The following is a 12,195-nucleotide window of genomic DNA, read 5'->3' as shown; positions in this document are numbered from 1 at the left end:
GTTATACTTGAGGAAGAATTCAGGGACAATGACTTCTATATGGCAAAACCTTGACAAGGGGAACACAATTATGCCCATGAATTCATAGTCTATTTTATCTCTCAACACCTAAAAACAGGCATTGTTTAAATTTTCCTAGATGCGGATGAGTGTCTGCATGTCAGCATAGTCTGTGACCAACCGTGTATTAACTCTGTGGGGACATAGGACTGTTCCTGTGAAGAAAGCTACAGAATTGGAAGTGATGGAAAAACTTGTATGTGTAAGTCACTGTGAATGATTTCGTTGTATCTCTTCTAAACTACTTCAACCCTCATCTTGTTCTTGGAGAGCAACAGAGACCACATGTTCCTTAACTCAACCTGCCCTCCCCTTCCTGTCTTCACAGACTGAGCTCTTCCTTTTCCTTTTGTTCAATCTGCTGCGGTTTCAACTTCATGCTTGCTGCTTCTCACCTGCATTTACAAAAGACTTTTTGAAAGGGCCTTCTCAAAGAGTTGCACCTTCCAGTCACCCCCTGCCCTGGCTGGCTGGTTCAAACTCTCTCATTTCTCTCATCAACCCCTGCTCAGTTTTTCCTTCTTTTAATCAGGATGTTGAATCCGGCATTTTTCTGTGTGCCCTTAGCCTTAGATGATGGTGAGCTGGAGGAAGAAGAATTAGAAGTTGTAAGGTTTCCAGGCCTTCTATTCAAGAGCCCACCTCAACTGCTTCATGATGTCGCTACCTCTCTGTCTCCCCCCACGAAGATGAAGAAGATGAGGAGGATGAGGAAACACATATTTGAGGAGAACTGACTGCTTTGAGCAAAATTGGTGAGTAAAAGAATTTATTTCAGGGCGCCTGGGTGGCTCAGTTGGTTAAGCAACTGCCTTCGGCTCAGGTCATGATCCTGGGGTCCCGGGATCGAGTCCCACATCGGGCTCCCTGCTCGGCAGGGGGTCTGCTTCTCCCTCTGACCCTTCCCCCTTCTCATGCTCTCTCTCTCAAATAAATAAATAAAATCTTTAAAAAAAAAAAGAATTTATTTCATTATACTCACCTCTTTATTTTTAGGTAATTCACATAAATTATCTTATAGGCAATTTCATTATCGATATTTAATGCCATTGGATGTTTTAACATGTAAGCAAGAAAAGTAGTACCAAAATTACTTTTTCACTGCTCCCTATCAAATTCACTATCCTTTATTTTTCTTCCTTTTGCACAATAAAGGTTGCTATGTAGGTATGTGTAGAAGTAGGGGAGCAGGGTGTGGGGGGCTGTTGAAGTGGATACAGTGAAATAGAGCTGGAAACTATCTTTAAATTAGCATAACGGGCAAAAAGATTGGATTGGGACCTTGTAGTTCTTCTAACTATTAAAACTCCACTAGAAGTCACTATTATATAGTTGAAATTTACCTCAAATAGCCTTAAAATCTAGATTCTTTCTACAGTTTAAAATGCCAAGAAGCAATTGTTCATTATGCTGAAGTGGACCAAGAAAAATATCTTTAAAAATGGGAGCAGTTTCTCTTATACATCCACGCAACAGAACTGAAGCATCAAATCACTTCTGATCAAAATAAATTAGCATACCCTCTTTCAAAAGGAACAGTTTGCAGCCAGTCTGCTGCCTCTTTTTTCTTTTCTTTGTAAAACAGAACTGCTCTTTTTGTTCTCCCTCTATTTGTAGTATTTTAACACTATCAAAGCTGGATGATTGCTTTAGAAAGAGTTGGTTAAAATGGCAGAGACATTTTTATGCTATGGTCAGTCCATAAGAATAATATCAATAAATGTGTCTGCATAAAAATGGAAATGCTTTGATGTTTCTTAATTAAACTCCTGATTCTTTGGCTACTCAAAGTCAGAAGAGAAACAGAATAGAGACCTTGCTAAACATGACAGGCTTTCCATTAGGAAGTCTGAAGGACCCCACCTAGAAACAGGAGCAAAACTTGAAATGGAATGTTCCTTAAAACAACTGAAATCAAGTCTCTCCATTCTTACTCAAATTAAAGCAATTTCCCTGAAGAATAGAATGGAAAATCACATTATGATACATTTATACAATAGAAAACTACACAGACATTAAGAAATAAACTAGCATGCACGCAATATGGGTAAGTTTCACAAACATCCTACTAAATGAAAGAAGTTTGATACCAAAGACTGCTTTATATAAAGTTCATTTATATGAAGTTCAAAAATAAGAAAAAAATAGTCTGTGGTGATAGAAGTCAGGATAGTGCTCAATTTGTGAGGCTAATGATTAAGAAATCATCAAATCACCTTTGAGTTTTTGCAGTGCTGGTAAAAATCTGTATCTTGACCTGGGTGCCATTTATAAGGGGTTATTTACATTGTGGAGAAAAAAGTACGAAGTGTACACTTGAGTTTTATGCACTTGTCGGCATGCATATTAAATGTCAATAAAAAGGTTTACTTGAAGAAAAAACAACTTGGCATTTAAAAAAGCCTGGAAGAGGGGCGCCTGGGTGGTTCAGTCGGTTAGGCTTTGGCTAAGGTCATAATCTTGGGGTCCTGGGATCGAGCCCTATGTTGGGCTTCCTGCTTAGCGGGGCGTCTGCTTCTCCCTCTCCTTCTGCCCCTCCCCACTGCTCATGCTCTCTCCCTGTCTCTCTCTCAAATAAATAAGTAAAATCTTTAAATAAATAAATAAATAAATAAATAAATGAATAAATAAATAAATAATAAATAAAGGAAGCCTGGAAGGAAAAGCACCAAAGTGCCAGAAATGTTGATTATTTTTGTGTTCAAGAATCAATGGTAATTTCTTTTTACCTTTTTACTCTTTTAACCATTCTAAATAGTGTTTAGGATCTATATTCCAAGTTCTATTTTAAAAGATACAATTTCTATTGCTTTGCTATTGTCTTTTTCTGAGGCTGTTTAGGAAATACGCCCAAGGATTTTTTTCTTTTCTTTCTTTCTTTTTTTTTTTTTTTTTAGATGAAAGTGTTTCATTCCCATTTTCAGTGATGCAGACAGTATGGGCCAACTAAAATGGTATCATAGTTCCATTGGTGAAAATCACATCTTCATACACAATTGTAGTGTGAGCTGTGAGGACCTTATGAATGGGGGCAGATGCCAGGAAGGAAGGAGTGAGTGCTCTTGCCCAGATGGCTGGGGAGATAATCTTTGCAATGACAGTAAGTCATACTCTGGAGAATTGGTAAAAGGGTAATGAGTCCTTTACCCCTGGTAAATTACTGCTGCGTTCTCCTTTATACATGTTCTCCCTAAAATGTTTTAACAAGGTAAGCAATTGATATGGTGAGAAACCAATTTATTTGTTGTGCATAAAGGATGCTTATGAAACGTTAAGGTTTTAAGCTGAACATGTGATTAAAAGGGGAGATTTTGTGTTACCTGGGAAACCTGATGTGCTGTCTCTTGTTTATCCCTGGAACATAAAAGTTAATAAAGGATCCTAATATTCTAGGCCTATAAAAATCCCTCCATTTAAATAAATCATTAAGCCCTGGCAAGCTATTCCCAATGAAGAAAAAGAAGAGTTTGTGTTACAAAGTGCAATTAATGGAACTGCTTGACTGCTTCTTTTTGTCTGTTTTTTTTTTCTTTTCCTTTTCTTTACAAAATGTGTTAATATAAGCCAATGACACTTTTAAGTTTATGTCTCTCACAAGAAAATATCAAAGATTTGAAAAATGATACATTGAATTAATCGTTTCCTTTACATCTTAAATGGAGGTACACTTGCAGGAAAGAAAACTGCCAAGTACTAAAATCAAAATATATTGACTATTTCCTCTTTCTCTTTTTAAATTTACCTTACACATTTTTTTTTTAACAAAAGGGTTTTCTTAGTTTTTGTGATTAGCTTGGAAGATGATATGAGCAGATTTTCTTTTGAACCCCTTGCATATAGGAAGAAAGATGACAAATATTGTTTCTGAGATAGATGCAAAACTTGAGTCAGAACATAGTGAAGTAGTTTACCAAAATTACTAGTTAGGGTGTTGAGGATCTTCCTTAAGCATCCCTCTGATCATGTTTCTGTGCTGCTCAAAAAACTTCAAGGGAGACCCATTTCCTGATACATAAGCACACACTTCTAATCTAGTAGTGGCAACAATCTACAATCAGGCCCTCATAAATCTTTTTCTCTTTTTACCCTAATCATGGCTTTTTGCTCAGCTTATCATTTCTAGCAAACTAAACTGCTCACTACTTAATGCTTTGCACTTTTCAGCTTTGTGCCTTTTGCTGAACTGCCATCTTTATCTATTGCTGCTTGTTGCATGAAGATTTATTTGATGACCCCAGTCTAACCACAACTATTTATGATTTTGGTGGGTTTCAAGTCACTGTTTCTCTCTCTACATTGAATTAGCGTTAGCTATCTCCTTTTCCATCTCCCTTACTAGACTGAGAGCTCATTGATTAGATCCTATTCATGTTTTCCGAAAGTGAAGTGCACCTAGTGCATGAAGAACAAAAGAACAAAACTTAGTGTTAAGACACCCAGCTATATTGACTTGCAACTTGACATACTCAATTATATACGATTGGGATCAAATAAATGTGGTTGTATGACTATTAGGAAGTAAATACTTCCCTTAAGTCAGTTTCATTGGTAAATATGCATCTTCTAAACCCTTGATTTCTAACATGGCAGCACAGGAAATGAAACTAAAAATCTATCTTAAATACATCAGAATAAAACATCGCTGATACAAAATTAACATAGAAATATTGAAAATGAACTTGTTGAAATGAAGATAAGATGACATTTTCTTTTTTTTTTTTTTTTTTTAAGATTTTTTATTTATTTATTTGACAGAGAAAGACACAGCGAGAGAGGGAACACAAACAGGGAGTGGGAGAGGGAGAAGCAGACTCCCTGCCGAGCAGGGAGCCCGATGCGGGACTCGATCCCGGGACTCCAGGATCATGACCTGAGCCGAAGGCAGTCGCTTAACCAACTGAGCCACCCAGGCGCCCCCAAGATGACATTTTCTTTAGCTTTCAAAAACCTTGCTGTAAGAATTCAAAAAATTTACTACATAGAAAGTAACAATGTAGATTTCAACCAATGTTGCCAGTTTCCTAGCCCTTTTGTTTTTCTCTTTCCTTTCCTTCTCTTTTGCATAGTATCTTCAGGCTTAAAAGAAAAGAAAAAAGTCAGTAAGAAGCCAAGTTTCCATATTAATATCTGGAATGGTGTGGGTAGATAGATAGAGGAAGTGATATAAAAGTAGTTTGATAATATTTAGCTGATTATGATAAAATGCCAGTGAAAATGGTTACTGAAATCATCTCAACAGCTGTATTAACTCAAGTTAAACTTAAAGTCACATTTTTCCCAATTTATTTTTTAATGGAATACTAAACGCTTCCTAAAGAACCAACAAACCAAAGAAAACAGTTGTTTGCTTGACTTCATCGATCTTTGACAATGCAAAATACCTTGGGACCTTCAAGACAGACTTAGCTGCATTCATACCTAGTTAAAAATACATGGCATTTTTTCCTACATTTTCTTCCCATTTTTCAAAATAGAAGGTGCCATTTGTTTCTCATTAGCATTGGTGATAGTTACACAACAAAGATGTCTAGGTAGCTGTGAAAATGTGAGTGTTAGAGTTTAAGAAACAAGGTAAATTTTGCATGTGAACCTTGTTAGGGGTTCTTCAGTGACCATCATTCTAACTAGCTGCATCAGTAATTCCCCCCAGGAATGATTATGCCATCCAAGCTAGAAGCATGCTGATAACTCTGGGTCTGCAAACCACAGAGATTTTAATTACCTGGTATCCATTCTAATAGAAAGACAAACTTTTCTTTCTCCATTTGTATCATGAGTATATTACACTGCTTGCTCACCCTCTCTAATTTCTTCTTAGATTTTCCCCAGAGCATGTGGCAGCATCTGTGATTGTCAGAATGGAGGCACCTGTGATCCTCTGGGCAGTGCCAGTGCCCCCTCCCCCCACTTTCCCCACCAGGAGTTCCTGTGAAAACGGTAGGAGGTGGCTGGTGCTGGTCATGTGACATAACTGCATAAGTTCTTGAGGTTTCTAATGGGAAATAAACTAAATGAAAATTACATCTAGGCGTGCCTGGGTGGCTCAGTCAGTTGAAAGTCGACTCTTCTTTCTGGCTCAGTTCATGATTTCATGGGTCAAGGGATGACCCCTTGTTGGGCTCCCCACTCAGCAAGGAGTCTGCTTCAGGATTCTCTCCCTCTGTCCCCCACCCCACTCACTAACTCTCTCTCTTTCAAATAAATAAATAAAATCTTTAAATGAAAATTACATCTGTATTTTTCAAAGTGGCCTTTTCTGAAGAAGAAAAAAGACCATGTCTATGTATACAAGAGTACAGTTGCTTTGACTGATGACATGTGTATCGAAGTACGATAAATCTTGATACAGAGAAAGCCATTTTCTTCTGCTGAGCAAAAAGTTGAGTTTGTGTGCGAGTATTTGGACATAGGAGCTAGGGGGAATTTATTTGCTCTGCATAATAAAAAGAAGAAAAAAATGGAGCTCTGGCAAACCATGGAGGAAGAGAGATGAAAATCAGAGAAGCAAAGGAGAGGAGGGAGAGAGGAAAAGACAGGAGAAATGATGGATGAAAACTCACAAAATACCTATGAATGCTGTGTGTGGATTTTACATAGAAACCAGTGAAAGGGCCACATTTTCAGCATATGCAGATAGAGCACAAAAAAGAAACTGCTTGTACAAGTCCAAGAGCTGAATGCAGAGAGTGAATGAAGATAAAAGTCTTTGGGGACTGCCAGAAATCCTGGGGAGTTTATTGGGTTCTCAGAGATCACAGAACTGGGGACATGGAAACCAAGTTTACTTCCCTCTCTGAGAGATGTAGGAAGACTCCTGTTGGCATCCCAGTTATTCATCCCATGAACAATGTTTATTCACTCATTCAACAGATATATATGAAGTGGTAGCAAGGCAGTGTGCCGGGCATTATCATATGGTAACAAAAAAGATGAAGACTCTGGTCTTTCCATGTGGAACTTACAGTCATATTCAGAGCAGACATAGATTGCAAATATTGGTAGATTTACAAATTAAATATTAATGTGTGCTTGGAGGTCAGACTAGGAGGAAAAGGCAGACTGTGTGAACCAGGGAGCAACTTCTGGAGAAGTAACATTTAAGCTGAAGGCAGAAAAAGGAGGAGACATGAGACAGGGGAGTGTGAAGGAAGAGCATTCCACACTGAGAGGGCCTCCTATAGCTAGACTCTGAAGTGGGAAAGAGTGAGGTTTACCTGAGGAACCTGCAGAAGGTCAGCTGGTGGAGGGGAGCAAAAGTCAGCTAGGGAGACGTTAATGCAACAGGAGGTCAGCTGGTGCAGGGGCCTGTAGGTCTTGTTAAGTTTGGAGTTTTTAATCTGACAGCAATGGCAAGATATTGTAGAATTTTAGACAGAGGATATAGAATCATATCTGTGGTTTTTAAAAAATCTCTCTAGCTTCAGTCCAATTACGTTGGAAACATCTTACCTTTTACAATCTCCTTATTTCATATATAACAACAGCTCTCGCAAGTTTTACATGTGGGTTAATATTTGCTCTTTGTGTCTTTCCGACCCTCCAGGAACCCCCAGAAGGATTCTTTGGGAAGAACTGCAAAAGGAAATGTAACAACACCAACAATGGCCGTTGCCACAGGGTGTGTGGTTCGCGTGCGTATGAACCAGTGTGCTATGGGGGGTTTTATCATCTAAGTCACGGGCAATAATTTGCTCCCTACATGATGGGGCACCTGGGTGGCTCAATTGGTTAAGCGTCTGCCTTCGGCTCAGGTCATGATCCCAGGGTCCTGGGATCGAGCCCCGCATCGGGCTCCCTGCTCAGCGGGAAGCCTGCTTCTCCCTCTCCTTCTGCCTGCCGCTCCCCCTGCTTGAGCTCTCTCTCTCTGTCAAATAAATAAATAAAGTTAAAAAAAATTTTTTTTTCTCTCTACATGAAGCAAGAAGGCTCAAAAAGTACTGAAAATCTGTTAGAGGAAGAGGGTAAAAAAACATAGCATTTTATATAGTCATATATATGATGGTTTAGTTCTAGTCTTTAGCCTCCTGACATTATAGAATCTAGATTTTGATGAATGAAAGAAAACTATTTCTGAATTACTTACATTTTTTTTCTAGTTATTTACCTTAAGAGGATTTCACTAGTTCATTTAAATGGACATTTGACACTTTAGTTGAATATCAAAGGCCCAGAGCTAGTTTCTTTTATTTCTGTGTTCTAATGCAAAGTGATATCATTCACTGAAATTTCTAAAACAAGCTATTCATTTTGCATTTTGACCATCAATCACATTTTGCAAAAGATGTGAGAAAATGCAATCACCAATAAACACTTCAGCCCATCAGTAGCTTTTAGGATTTCTCCCAGTGGATCAGCGCCGGATGCCCACCACCCCTTCTTGAAGCTGTGTGCAAGTATCTGTGAGCCTACAGAAATTTCTACCCTGTTCCTCTGCCTGTTCCACATGCTCTCTGCTGGAAATCCTTCCTCTGTGAGCCTCAGTAATACCATGGCCTGTTTTTTAATAACATAGACCTTCTAGAGTCTTATATTGTATTTTTAGTTGAATGTCCATGGATCTAATCTACTTTATAATAGGCATGCCCCTTGAAAACAGAGAGTAAATTGTGAATACTCTAATAAGAGAGCCAGTGAAGGCATCATAGAAAACTGAACCTGGGTCATGAGGAAAGGTTAGGCTTCAATAAGCAAAACAGAAGGGAGGGGGAAAAGGCATGGGTAAATGTGAACACTGCAGGTCTAGATGGTAGAGGTCTTCTCCTAGAACATGCCAGAAGAAAACTCACCTAGAAACAAAGATAGCATCATTTCTATTATTGTTCCTCTAGGGTAACAAGACACACCTCATTTTTAGTAATAACTTTTTTTTTAAAGATTTTATTTATTTATTTGAGACAGAGAGAATGAGAGAGACAGAGAGCACATGAGAGGGGGAGGGTCAGAGGGAGAAGCAGGCTCCCTGCTGAGCAGGGAGCCCGATGCGGGACTCGATCCCAGGACTCCAGGATCATGACCTGAGCCAAAGGCAGTCGCTTAAACAACTGAGCCACCCAGGCGCCCCTAGTAATAATAACTTTTGAATAGTATATAAAGTAATACCAGATTTTTTGGCAAAACCATTTTTTAAATTTTATTTTATTATGTTATGTTAGTCACCATACAATACATCATTAGTTTTTGATGTAGTGATCCACGCTTCATTGTTTTCGTATAACACCCAGTGCTCCATGCAGTACGTGCCCTCCTTAATACCATTTAAATCATAATTCATCCTGGGGCCTGGGTGGCTCAGTGGATTGGGCGACTGCCTTCGGCTCAGGTCATGATCCTGGAGTCCCGGGATCGAGTCCCGCATCAGGCTCCCTGTTCGGCGGGGAGTCTGCTTCTCCCTCTGACCCTCCCCCCTCTCATGCTCTCTCTCTCTCATTCTCTCTCTCTCAAATAAATAAATAAAATCTTTAAAAAAAAATCATAATTCATCCTGGTCAAAAATTCAAAGAGCAGATGGTGGTGGTAGTGATGGTGGTTACCATTTTACATGGGACCGCCTTTAAAAAAAAATACACATTCCAGTTCTTCAGGATTCTTATTGCTTAGACTCAAAACTTCATTGATTAATGCCACTTACGTGGCCCTCAGAAGCTAGAGTTTGCAACCCTGTATTAGTTTTCTAGACTTGTTGTAATAAAGTACTACAAAAGTGAGTGCCTCGAACAACGGAAATTTATTGCCTCACAGTTCTGGAGCTCGTATTCTGCCATCAAGGTGTTGGCAGGCCGTGATCCTTTTGAAGGTGCTGGGGAAGGATCAGTTCCGGGACTCTCCAAGCTCCCCATAGTTCCTTGGCTTATGATCATTCAACTCTAATCTTCACATGGCATTTTCCCTGTGTGAGTATCTCTGTGCCCAAATTTCACCTATTTTATAAGGACACCAGTCATATTAGGATTAGAGACCTATCCCACTCCAGTCTGACCTCATCTTAACTAATTGAATTGGCAAAGACACAGTTTCCAAGTAAAGTCACATTCTGAGGTACTGAGTGTAAAGACTTCAACATATGAGTTTTGGAAGACACATTTCAATGCATAACGAACACTGTGTAGACATTGGATTGTCAAAAGATGTTACTTATTCCACTTTTACTTTTTCCCTCTGCATATTTTCACAGTTATATCTTCTTAATATGCCCAATTATCATATTTCAGCATTCCACCATACCTGAGTTGTTCCCTGAACCACTGTTCTATATGCTGAACCAGGGAAAGTAAGGCATGGAAGCCAGTCCAGGGAAGTGAGTGCCCTGGAATGAGCAAGAGACCTATCAAGGAAGACAAAAGCTCTGAGAGAGAGACCTGAGGCTTTGTTGGTCTGGGAAAGGACTCAGAAGCCACAGAAAGGATGAGAGAAGGATCACATAATTTAGTATCCAAATGGGGCAATATGAACAGAGAAAAGGGGTCTTGTTAATAAATCTGTTCTGCTTCAGGGGTAACTCTGTCTGTCAACTGGGACAATTGGTAGCATTGTAACCACTACTTTAAATTATCTCCGCTAATAATAGCAGATATTAGCAGATGCTAATAATTTCTATTCAGTAGAAAGTCAAGTGGCTTATTTTGCTTTCTCCAAACAGCTTTTGACAACAAATCCTCTACAGGCATACAATGCAATTACTTTGAGCTTGGAGGTTCCTTGAAGGATCGTGATAAGTCCCTTGGAGGTTTGTGATGGGGGAGGAAAAAGCATGTCAGGTTTTGGAAAAGGAATCACATTACTGTAAATAACTCCTCAAAAACAGAACTTAGGATATGTTTTCCTAAATGCAAAGGTGGGATTTCTTCAAATTAGAATTCCTGTGCTGACTACCATCCCTAAGACTCAACAGCATGGGGAAAATAATGAAGGAAAGGCAAGCACCATTTACCAAAATGTAGCCAAGAAAATGCTGCTGTCATGATGAAAGTTGTGTGTAATCTACATGCTGTAAAATTAGTTCCGGTTACTACATCATGAAAGGGAATGGAAACAATGGTAAGCCTTTCCATCAGTGCTTGCCCATCATCTTGCTGTGGCACAATGAATGTAGGGCCTGGCAGACCTTAACAGTCCTTGGAGAATATTAACTATGGGCACCAAAGGAGCACATTGAGAAGCAATTTCTCTCTCAGAAGCACCAAAGCCCTTTAAGTAGTTCAGGCTTCACTGTCCGCATCCAGTTGCCAAAAAGCAAATGAATTGCCTGATTTGAAAGACATTTTTTTTCTTTCTTTTTTTTTTTTTTTTTGGCAGTCAGGATGATCCCCTTGTTTTCCCCATAATCAGGCCCCGCAGAACTACATGCCTGTACACAGACAATGTAAAGGAAACAAAGCATGGTTTTCAGGTGACCGGTTTGCCTCAATCTGCTTGCAGACTGTCCCAAGGGGGTCTGTGGAGCTGGCTGCTCTTCAGAATGTCAGTGTGTGGAGAGGAGAACACCCTGGAATGCAGGGCCAAAAATGGCAGTTGCACCTGCAAATCTGGTTACCAAGGCAACAGATGTCAGAAAGGTACAATCTGATGATAAATTTTCTTTCTTCTCTAATAACAATGCTCAGCCTTTGTTCGGCACCATATGACCATTAATTACTTAACCCACCAGTGTTCTCAGGAGATGGGTAAGCTTTATTAATCCCCTATTTGCAGGCAAGGAAACTGAGACACATGGAGATGAAGTTATTTAACCTTGTCTTCTCAGCCTCTGCTGTTAGCCATCTCCTGGCTAGCTTGAGCAAGAGAAAAGAGATCACATTGCAAGAGAATCTTATCTTAAGAAGATTAAAGCTGGCCAATCACCTCTTTGAGCTGAAGTAATCAACCAAGGGTACTGCTAGCTTCTAGGGTTAAAGAATTGTTTTCTTTATACCTGAAGATAGATCATCCAAACAAATCCAATTCAGAGATTCTAACCATAAAAAAAGTTTTGGAAAATTTAAATAAGGTTATCAGTGTCATCCTTTTTCAAATTTCTAAGTATTGCATAAGTATTTTTTAAAAAGCCATAGATATAAAAGTTTATGTACAGCATAATTCCAATTATAAGTAATATATATAGATATGTATGTGTGTACGTGCATATAAAAAAAATTGGGG

Source organism: Mirounga angustirostris, unplaced genomic scaffold (genome assembly GCF_029215605.1).
Source record: "Mirounga angustirostris isolate CCGP_5_RB_7025 unplaced genomic scaffold, mMirAng1.0.hap1 SCAF_1, whole genome shotgun sequence".
Classification (NCBI taxonomy): Eukaryota; Metazoa; Chordata; class Mammalia; order Carnivora; family Phocidae; genus Mirounga; species Mirounga angustirostris.
This window is presented reverse-complemented; position numbering follows the sequence as displayed.